Here is an 11,410-nt window from a genome sequence, read left to right as displayed (position 1 = left end):
CCTTTAGTTTTGTATCTAAATGTAGGTCGTTTTAGAAGGTTTGCGGAGGAGGATCTAAGTGTCCTAGCAGTAATGTAAAAAGTGAACCTGGCCGCTATTTGGGTCCTAAGTCTCTAAAGGCTCTAAAAGTAATAAGCAGAACTTTCAATAGAATTCTTTTGTGAATAGGCAGCCAATGAAGGGTTTTAAGGGCTTCCGAGGCAAAAGATTGGCGGGGCAGTTTCAACTATACAAGGATGTACAAAAGTAACAGGTTGTCACATCTTCGAATATTGGGGGAACTACGGAAAAAAAAATCCCCCTTGCTACTTTTCGGGACCCTCTCATGTTGGTCCCACTCCATTTGTGAGCATTACATGCCTGTTAATTCCTTCACTTCCAAGTGAGGCATAAGGCCCTCTATCTTAAAAGAAGAATTTGATAAAGAATTGTTAGTACTTGAGTCCAGGATTGGTTTGCACATGGAAACCTCTCATTATATTTGGTGTATCGTAGTAGAAGGCATTACATTTGTCCTCAGGCCACTCACTGAATCATAGGATCAAGTATATGAGGTCCATAATCATGCATGGATTCATTTATCTTGTTTGGCTTTCAAGTTATTAGACTGTCTCACAGGTTTGTATCTTACTCCAAACAACCTTTGTTTATACATGAGTTTGAAAAAGCAGGTGCGAAATCAATATACTAACAAAGATCTCTGCCATCACTCTGTGAGGATGCTATAACATCCAAAAATATGTTAAATTGGCTAAGCAACTTTAATTGGACTCAACCATATGTATTTAAATTGAAGAAGGCGAAAAATGTACAATGAAGTTTTTTCAAGCGTCCACATGTTTCTGCCTTTACGATAGCCCCAGTCTTGAGCATACATGAAGAAAATAGTGCTAAACAGTCATTCCTACCTCCTTCTTTTGAGGGGGGGGGGGCTAAGAAATACTTGATAACTATTGCCAGAAATTCTCCATTTTTATTTGTCCATGATACAGAGGCTGTCCTAGGAAGGTTGGGAATGGGAGCAGAGAACATAGAATGCAAATATGGTGCCAGCTGGAAACACATCCCTACTTGGGGGACTGGAAAATATTGGAATTAATAGGAGGCCGGTAGGGATTTTGTAAAATTGTTAAATGTTTAAGACCTATGACATTGTTAATAAGGGGTTAAAAATGAGGACTGTTTCTAGTGGCTCTACACAAAGCCAGTTAGCTGTAAAAGATGGCGTGCAGCTGCAGATGTATATCATTGGCTAATATTAAGGAGCGCCAAAAATGACGTATAAGAAAATGTCAAACTCAAAAGTGCTTGAGTTTCCTACCACTTTACGACCTGTTTAAATGTACAAGTTGCGCATAGTGATGTCTGCCTCTCTGTAAAAAGTTACATGCCACAGTGGCCAGACCAAAATACAAATGTTCTTTTGTGCCGCATCTCTTGTTCCCAAATAGCATAAAATGGCATGCTGAATACTGGAAAGGAAATCGTAAACAATTCCTTTTTATTAGCGGAGTAAAGCAAGAGCTTCTCCGCATAGTGAAAAGAAGCCCTGTACAAAAATGGTTTATGGGGGCTCCATGTAGCTTATCCCTATCTTTATAGCCGGAGCTGTCCAGACGCCGTGTTAAATGGTTGGTTGAATTTGACCATACAAAGAATGGTTGGGTCACGAAGCTCAACATTAACATCAGAACACTTACTGAAGTTACTGGTTTCTGTGGCAGTGCAGCTGTTTTTTACAAAACACATGTGTAAAGTAATTGTCCGACAAAAATAAACTGAAGGCAGGAGTTACACCGTGCTCACCCTGTAGGTCAGAGAAGTCTGAATTTGTCATTTAAATACGAGTTCATAAGAGCTGCCGCCATTTTGAAAGGAAAGCCTATAGAACAGGAAGCATTTAGCATCCTATGAAGCAAATGCCAATGGACAGGTTGAAGGTTTCCACCTGCACTTACCTTGCCTCCTCTAGACCATGTAGAGTGCAAGCAGTAAGAACCACTGTGCATGCTATGTATGCTATGCAAGTGACTTCTAGTGGAGCACACTGCCACCGGTAGGGTCTCCTGGTGCTGAGATCAACAGAAGACCACTCATACAAGTTATAAATGCACAAAAACTGTAAATTAAATATGAAACTTTTCAAATGCTTCCTGAAACAGGAATGCGAGGAAGTGGAGCGTAAATCAAATGGGGGAACATTCCAGGAAGATGGGGCCTGGGTAGAGTGTATGGCCACCACACTTGTGTTATAGGATGAGAACGGGAACCCTTCAGTAAAGTCGGATTTGAAGAACTCCGCTGTCTAGATGCTCACGGTACATCTTACACCGTAGGCACTTAAGCCCACACAGGTCAGGGTTATTGCTTCTGAGGCGAAGGAGCATTATTCGTTCAATGGGGATACATTTGAGGACCTAAATTTAGCTGAAACACGAAATACTCGGAAAAGATCTCCGCAGAGATAGTTTAGGAAAAGAACGTGTCTCGTCTGATTTTTGTTCTAGCTTTTTCTAAGAAGGCGAAATTCGAGACGCACATTAAATTGTTGTTGAGTATTGACGTCGCCAGCAGAAGTATTTGTATGATAAACTGTCCTGAGTCCAATAATAGGTTTAGAAATTTGCATCGCTGGAGAGAAGAAGGTGCGTCCTTCTGTTATTTTATTAGAGCATCAATCTTGATGTGCTGTTGGTGAGTGCATCCGTTTGACTTTTTCTCTTTTTTACTGCTGATGGTTTTGTGCTTTTGGAAATTGTAGGTATTATAGGAAGGTGCCTCGCCGCCAAGCCTGTTCCTGTATACAGTAGGGTTGTGGTGCATCATACACCTGAATGGACTTGACAGAGTATGCACACCAGTATTTATTTACAGTTCTTTAGCTAAACGAATGCGTTGCTTTATCGGCATAGAAATTATTATCATATATGTCATTGACGGATTCTGCTGGGTGGTCCTATCAGACAGTGTGAACAATGTCAATGCATTTTTTTAAAATTGTTTTTCCCATTGAGTTTTACATAGCGCGAACTGACACACATAATGAACAAGGGAACCGAGAAAAGAATAAATAGAATGAGAAAATGCTTCAGCTGTTCAGATTTGTATGATAGTCAACAAATGCAGTAGATAGTGACGATCACAATAAGCTGTTGAAATTGACAAATCAAGCATTTTTCAAGAAATGTAATATTTAAAATAGTAGAGATAATATCACAATGTGGTGAAGTGCAAAAGTGAGTACTATTGTGACAGGGGGAGTCCCTGTAGCTCACATCATACAAGCGCGTCACATTACATTAGATCATTGGTATTTTCTAAAACAAAATAACGATTATCAGGAGATTCTGAGTGGAAAATGAGATTCTGAGAGGAAAAGCAAATAATATCAAATTAAAAAAGTTACTACAACACGACTCGATTCATTCAACAGATAAAATAAAGTCATGATTAATTCGTACTTCACACGTGGCAGTGTTCCTCAAAACACAAAGTATAAAAGGTTGTTAATAAAGCAGCCAAGTTATCAATTGAATAGAGTATGCTTCACACAGATGCAGTTTAGTATACATTAACATTTCGATCCTAGTTAATCGGTTTTGTTATTTGCCTTCTGCAGGACAAAAGCATTCATCATTTTTCACAAGGATTGCAGCTTACTTGTACAGAAAGTGATATGTGGTACCTTCCATATTACAAATGGGATTCACAGACTCGCCAAAAAGGTACCAAAAGTATAGAGGAATTGTTGGAAATCAGTGCAAAATTATTACTACAAATCCATTTGCATGTCTAGTGTTTTATCTGCTTAGAAATTAGAGCCTTGCTTGCTTAGAAAGTGCAGAGAGAATGAAATGATTGTAAGATACCACCATAAGTTGTCAATCTATGAACAGGGGATATGGCTTGTTGCCCTGGTGGAGACGCTCATGCCATTGCTAGTACAACTGAGAGTTCCACTGAATCCTCTCAGTTTAGTTACAGAGCTAACCAGTAAGAATGCGGTCTGTCAGTTTACTACAAAAGAAAAAATATGTATCGCATAGCTGGGGGTCATCTTTCATCCCAAGAGAGAAGTCTGGAAGATGTTGCTCAAAGAAGGCAGCCCTGGTTCGGAGTCAAGTCAAGTCATAAAATTTATATAGCGCACTACATACCCAGAGGGTTTCAAGGCGCTTAGGAAGGGGAGGAGGATTATTTGTCAAAAATCCACGTTTTAAGCTGTTTTCTGAACGCTAGGTGATTCTGGGTGAGGCGAAGGTAAGCGGGGAGTGAGTTCCATGTTTTGGCAGCCAGGTATGAGAAGGATCTGCCTCCCATGGTGGTCTTGTTGATGCGAGGTACAGTGGCGAAGGCTTGGCTGGAAGAGCGAAGTTGGCGGGAGGGGGTGTAGAAGGACAGTCGAGAGTTGAGGCAGTCTGGTCCGATGTCGTAGAGTGATTTGTGTGCGTGGGTAAGCAGTCGGAAAGTAATCCTCTTATTGACGGGTAGCCAGTGGAGGTCTTTAAGGTGACCAGAGATGTGTTCGTAGCGTGGGATGTCTAATATGAGCCTGGCTGAGGCGTTTTGGATTCGTTGTAGTTTCTTCTGGAGTTTAGCGGTGGTACCTGCGTAGAGGGTGTTTCCGTAGTCCAGTCGGCTCGTGACTAGAGCGTGGGTGACTGTTTTCCTTGTTTCGGTGGGGATCCAGCGAAATGTTTTTCTGAGCATGCGTAGAATGTTAAAGCAGGAAGAGGATACGGCGCTGACTTGTCTGTTCATTGAGAGTGAAGAATCCAGGATGACGCCAAGGTTCCGTGCGTGGTCTGTCGGGATGGGTGCATTTCCGAGGGCTTCCGGCCACCAGGAGTCGTCCCATGCAGAGGGGGATTTACCTAAGATGAGGACTTCTGTTTTGTCTGAGTTCAGTTTCAGACGGCTTTGTTTCATCCATTCGGCGACTTCTTTCATTCCTTCGTGTAGGTTAGTCTTGGCGGTGCTGGGGTCATTGGTGAGAGAAAGGATCAGTTGAGTGTCATCCGCATAAGAGATGATGTTGAGGTTGTGTTGGCGTGCGATGGCCGCGAGGGGGCTCATGTATACGTTGAAGAGGGTGGGACTGAGTGAGGATCCTTGTGGTACGCCGCAGATGATTTCAGAGGCCTCGGACTTGAATGGTGGGAGGCGGACTCTCTGGGTTCTTCCGGTGAGGAACGAGGTGATCCATTCCATTGCCTTTCCTTGGATTCCGATGTTTCTGAGGCGTTGTAAAAGGGTGCTGTGGCAGACTGTGTCGAAGGCTGCAGAGAGGTCGAGGAGGATGAGGGCGACTGTGTCTCCATTGTCCAGTAGAGTTCGAATGTCGTCTGTTGCTGCGATGAGGGCGGTCTCAGTGCTGTGTTTTGCTCGGAAGCCGGACTGTGAGGAGTCGAGGGATTTGTTGGTTTCGAGGAATGCGGCGAGCTGGTTGTTGACAGCTTTCTCGATGACTTTGGCCGGGAATGGAAGAAGCGAGATGGGGCGGTAGTTTTTGAGTTCGGTGGGGTCTGCTGTTGGTTTTTTCAGAAGGGCGGTGAGTTCAGCGTGTTTCCAGTCTTCTGGGAAGGTAGCGGAGTTGAAGGAGCAGTTGATGACGTCTCGGAGGTGCGGAGCTATGACGGAGTCTGCTTTGTTGAAGATGTGGTGAGGGCATGGGTCCTGTGGGGGATCCAGAGTGGATGGAATTCATCAGGCGGATGGTGTCCTCAGTGGAGATTGGGTTCCAGGCGTTAAGGGTGTTAACGGGGGGAAGATGGTCAGCTGATGGTAGGGTGGGTTGGCTTCCGGGTTGGATGTCAAAGCTGTTGTGGATGTCAGCAATCTTGTTGTGGAAAAAAGAGGCTAGGGAGTCGCAGAGGGTTTGAGAGGGGGTGACGTCGTTGGAGTTGGCCGAGGGGTTGGAAAATTCCTTGACGATGTTGAAAAGTTCCTTGCTGTTGTGGGCGTTGTTGTCAAGTCGATCCTTGAATGCTGTTTTCTTGGCTTTTCGGATCAGTTGGTGGTGAGTACGGATGGCGCTTTTGAAGGCGTCCTTGTTGCTGGTGGATGGGTCTTTTTTCCAGGCCTTTTCAAGGGAGCGGCACAGTTTCTTGGACTTCTTGAGGTCATCGTTGAACCATGAGGCCTTCTTGATGCCAAGTTTGTGTTGACGTTTTTTCAGTGGTGCTAAGGTGTCGGCGGTGTTGGATAACCAAAGGGTGAGGTTGGAGGCGGCTTCGTTGGCGTTAGAAGAGGGGGCTGGGGAGGTTTGAAGGAGCGATGTGGAGATCTGCTCCGTGGTGATTTTGTTCCAGTTTCTTTGTAGAGTTGGTTGGAGGTGGATGATGGGTTTCGGCTTGTTGTAGGTGAAGTGAACGCAGCTGTGGTCAGTCCAGAGGAGATCCGTAGTGTGGCTGAAGGAGACATGATTGCTGGAGGTGAAGATGGGGTCGAGTGTGTGACCTGCGATGTGGGTGGGGGAAGTGACCAGTTGTTTAAGTCCGAGGTTGGCTAGGTTGTCCAAGAGGGCGGCGGTGTTGCGGTCGTTGATCTTTTCAAGGTGGAAGTTGAGGTCTCCCAGAAGGATGTAGTCTTTGGAGGGGAGCGCGTGTGGGGTGATGAAGTCCGTGATGTCTTCACTGAATTTTGCGCGGGGTCCTGGTGGTCTGTAGAGGAGGGTGCCTCTGAGTGTGGTCTTGGGGTCGATGTGGATCTGGAGAGCTATTACTAATCTCCTGGGCCATCCCATCCAGCCATTACACCGAAAGCCACCTGTGGTCCTAGCTTGCCACGCTTCAAAGACAGAATAATCTCTGCCACTACAATTTCAACCTGGGACCCAACATTAAGACAAGGATACCATTTAGATGGCGTACTTCCAAATACTCTGCGGTGGTGAGTTATTATGCCAAACGATCTCAGGCTCCTTAGTTGATTCCAGGAGCAATGATACCTCAAGCAATAACCGCAACAACCCAACAACTAGACATAGCTTCCCAGTGGGATTTGCACTTGATAAACTATCCTCAGATAGCACAACAGTCACCGGTTTGATGCCCAATGTTAAACTTTGCGGTTTAAATGCCAGTGATGGAGGTTGGTGCTTTAAATGAAGCAAGAAGTGCAAGTTCCTTGCCGGCCATCTATCATGTGAAGTGCTGATTATGACTTATTAAAAGTGAAGCAGTCATGTTGAGATGTACCCAGTCATTTATTAACTCTATATATGATTTTTGTAGGGTGCTCTGGGAACATGGAGGGTTAGGGTGTAATGTAGAGAGAGAAAATGGGAAGGAGTTGCCGAGAATGCCTGTAGAGTAGTTCCGCAGCCTTGGAAGTGAGCGCTGTACTTTTGCACTTAAGAGGAACAATATTAAAGGAGAGAAGGTGTGATTGGGAATTAAAGACTAAAAGGCCTAGACGGTGCAGAGATCTTTCTTCCAAAATGGTTGCCTGTTAGTTTCAGGAGGCCTCCCCTATGTGTAAAGCATCTGGATGTTCCACCTTTCTTTTATGCTTTCTGATTCCGTAAATACTTTACCTATACAGGTAGTTGAAATGATTAGATCATTCTTTGCAGCTGCCTTCTCCTGATTAAATGAGTTCTGTAAAAACAAGAGACTAACAGAGGAGACTGCTTTTATCCACTCTAAGCCCATATCTCTTGAGAAAAAGTATATCTATATATTCTACACGTTTTTTCTGAGCCCTGCAAACATTTGTTCATTCTTATTGTACTGTCTTCGCCAACAAATAAGTATACGGCATATATTTTTCGGATACAACAGCAGGGCATGATTAACAAAAGCACTGCATGAGTTGCCATCATAATGGCAGGATTTATTTATTTTTGTGGTCTTTATCCAGGGCACAAGTCGGGGGTACACGCGGGTGGACGGCGTCCACCCACTTTTTCCACAGGGTGAACGCCATACACCCTGCCAAGAATTTGGGCCCACTGAATAATGTGCTGAACTCGTCCCGGTGTAATTTACAAACACCTGTACACTTTCAGCAGCCCCTGCACGTTGTCTGCTTTCGATCTCCAACAAGCAACAATGTGCAGCCGGGGACGGGGCTTTCTTATTTAACCTGTTGCGTGCTCCTTGGTGCTGCGAACGGCCAATGGCCGTCGCAGCCCGCCCACTCTTTAGAACGCCGGCACCGCGGCAAAAATTGCCACCGCGGTTAAGGCGTTAAAACTCCTGCTGGGCCCATAAAAAAGGCCGAATTTGAGGGGTCACCTGGCCTCCTTTTGTTCAGTCTCTTGGCTGGGAGCAGTCAGGAGCCTCACACCTGATGCAGATGAAGGGGGGGAAACAAAGACTCACACCTTGTTAGCACTTCACACATACTTAAGAGACAGCTTTTCACTTTGTTCAATCCCTGTTTAGGAGATATGCATGCACTGTAAGAATATCAGATGTGTTGGTCTTTCCCAGTATTTACACAAATCAAATTGCATTTATATAGAGCTTACTTGCCCTGAGGAGGCGTTGAAATAATTTAAGTACCAATATTTATTCTTGTATAGTCCTACTCATTCCAATGCAGGGTGTCAGAGTGCTTTACATCAACACATGCATATTACATGTACAATAAATTATATGTTTGTAAATTAATGTACAGGACGTGTTACATAAAACTGGGGGATTTGCAAGGTGTAGAAGCCACATATTATCTTCCATGGCCCACTGTGCTATTATCCTCGCAATGCGCCCAAACACATCATAGACCTGCTAAACACTTATGTGAGGGCTTTAGATCTGATGCCACTTCTTGTGATGCCACTTTCTGTAAAGTCGTGGCTTGTGATGCCACTCTTTATGATGTCGATTCCTGTGATGCTATGTGTGATGTTGTGCACCATATGTTGTGTGCTGTGATGTCGTGCATCGTGATGTCGCGCACCGTGATGTCTTGCGCCGCGATGACACTTGCATTCTACCAAAGTAGGTCAGTCCCCCCCACTTCTTTTTCTAGGACTTGTGCCCTGCCTTTTTCCAACATTTCTTAAGACACCCTGCACGTTGCTGCATGCACAGCAGTGCTCCATAAAGTTCTGCTGGAGCTTGTTGCCCTCGGAACCTAAGGTGGAAATCGGAGCCTTTTGCAGGACGGGTCGTACAAGTGAAAGTTGCATATTATGCCTTCAACTATTGGTAATTGCCTGTCAGGGAATGTGTGTAGGGACTGAGCATTGGTATATGTATACGACAGGACTAAGCATTAAATATTATCTATATGCCCCTTTCACCTTATACTAATTTGTTTCTGATCGTATTATCGTCTACAAACACCCAGGCCAATATTATCCCTGCCTGCAGTAGGCCTCCGCCAGACAGCGTCTGCCCTTGTAAATACATGTAAAGTGACACTACATTTCATGGCAGGAACCACGATGGACAAGAAAAAAGAGGGAGATCCCCTATATGCCAATATGGGACAGGGTAGGATAATGTTAAAACACAAGAAAGTCCCTAGTTGTCAGGGAGTGCCCTCTGTCACGGCCCCTTGTTCCCAAAGGACCTAGCGCGACTTCAACAATAGTGTTGAAGTCGCGCTAGGTCCTTTGGGAACAAGGAACCACGATGGGCCAGATTCACAGAACTCCTACTAATAAAAGAAATGTAGCCCCGTAGCATTACCGACTTTATGGAATAAAAAAAAATCCACTGGTACTCTTGGATCATTATACAAGTCATTCATATCCTTGAGTACTAAGATACATACACCTATAAAAAGAGCAGTAATGGCCCATTAGAACCACACGCAAGACAATAACCAACCAGTAGAGATTAGTTGTGCTTCAACCCTTGGAGTTCTACTGCTCATGAACCCTTAACCCAATGACAGAATATACTAACTGAGAAGGGAAGTGCTTTAAATATCACAAAAACATCCTGTCATTTTTCATCACTCGTATCCAAATAATATGAAACAGTCCATTGAAATGATGATTCTTCTTTCAGCCCATTAGTACACAGGAGTCAGTGGTGTTGAGCCCAACATTTGTTATTCTTCAAACCAAGATTTTCAACCCAGCCAACGCGTTTTGTCCTTCACAAGAGGTCTTCATCAAGGACAGAAATAATTGGCACTCAATCCAAGTCTCCATCCAGAAGATACTGTTTACTCATGATCTCACTCTTACTCCAATTCTTTCAAGTGTAACATCAGTTTGTTCCACATCCCTTTCACACATGCACAAAAACAATTTCTCATGCATATGCAAAAGGGATGCGGAACTAACTGATGTTATACTTGAAAGGATTGGATTATGAATGACATCATGAGTAAACACTCCTCATATACTAATGCCACATATGGAAATCAAGTGTACAATTCTGATGCAAAAATTTTACATATGTGCAGAAATTAATTATAGGGTACAGATGAATAATTGCCTTAACGCTTAGTTCCCTCAGCATCAGTTACCTTCTAATGTAGTAGTTAACTAAATTTAAAAGACATTTCAGGTACTGTACAGATAATTTTGTTGAATATCCCCCAAATTATCCAGACAACTTAAAGTCCATTTACTGTTTATTTATTCTTTATAATAAATACTGACCATTCATTTTATTCATCCAGTTTACCTTCTAAAAATATCTTTGACAGATCCTTCACAGAGATTTTCCCTCCTTATAATAGTCTCTGCAAACAACCGACATGTGTTTCGCAAATAACCTAAAATGGCTCTATGGTAGCAGCGGTGTGACCTGGCTCTGTGATAGCAGTATTGCAACATGGATAAGTGGCAGCAATGATATAACATATCTATGTGGTAGCAGTAAAAAGATGTCTTTGAGGAAATAGTGATGTGACTTTGTTATGTAGTAGCAGTTCTATGATATGCATAATTCGAAGTAAAAATGTGACATGGGTCTGTGGCATGGCTGTGTGGTGGCACGTGTAATAGGAGTGGTTTCACATGACCTTTGTGACAATGTTGATATGAAATACGTAATAGAGTTGTGTTATACGTATCTAGTAATATCGGGTGACATGGCTATGTGATAGGATTTGGTCACTGTGTGAAAATAGCAATGTTTTTGACATGGTTATTTGGTAGAAGAGGTGTCTAGGCAGGCAGTGTGGTAGCAGAAGAGTGGCTTGTGGATGTGACATCAGTGGTTTAACATTGTTATGTGACAGGATTGATGTAACACAATCATGGGGAGCAGTGCTGTGAAATGCCTGTAAAGCTGCTGGGGGGTGGGAGGAGATAACATGTTTGAGATGTCAGTAGTGTGACAAGTTTATGTCATAGTAATCCTGTAATGTAACTATGTGATGGCAGTAGCATGACATGGCTATGTGGTAGCAATGGGGTGATATGAGTATGTGGTATCAGTGATTTGAAATGCTCATGTGATAACATTGATACAACAGTCATATTGTTGGTCCTCCT

General features: G+C 43.5%; 1 protein-coding gene across 4 annotated transcripts in view; it reads left to right on the top strand.

The window, feature by feature from the left end:
- Positions 1–11,410, top strand: part of PRLR (prolactin receptor) — a 570,112-nt gene that overhangs the window by 62,995 nt on the left and 495,707 nt on the right. The window lies entirely within an intron of this gene.

This window comes from Lissotriton vulgaris, chromosome 3_1 (genome assembly GCF_964263255.1).
Source record: "Lissotriton vulgaris chromosome 3_1, aLisVul1.2, whole genome shotgun sequence".
NCBI lineage: Eukaryota > Metazoa > Chordata > Amphibia > Caudata > Salamandridae > Lissotriton > Lissotriton vulgaris.
The sequence above is the reverse complement of the archived record's forward strand: the minus strand, read 5'-3'. Positions and strand labels throughout refer to the sequence as shown.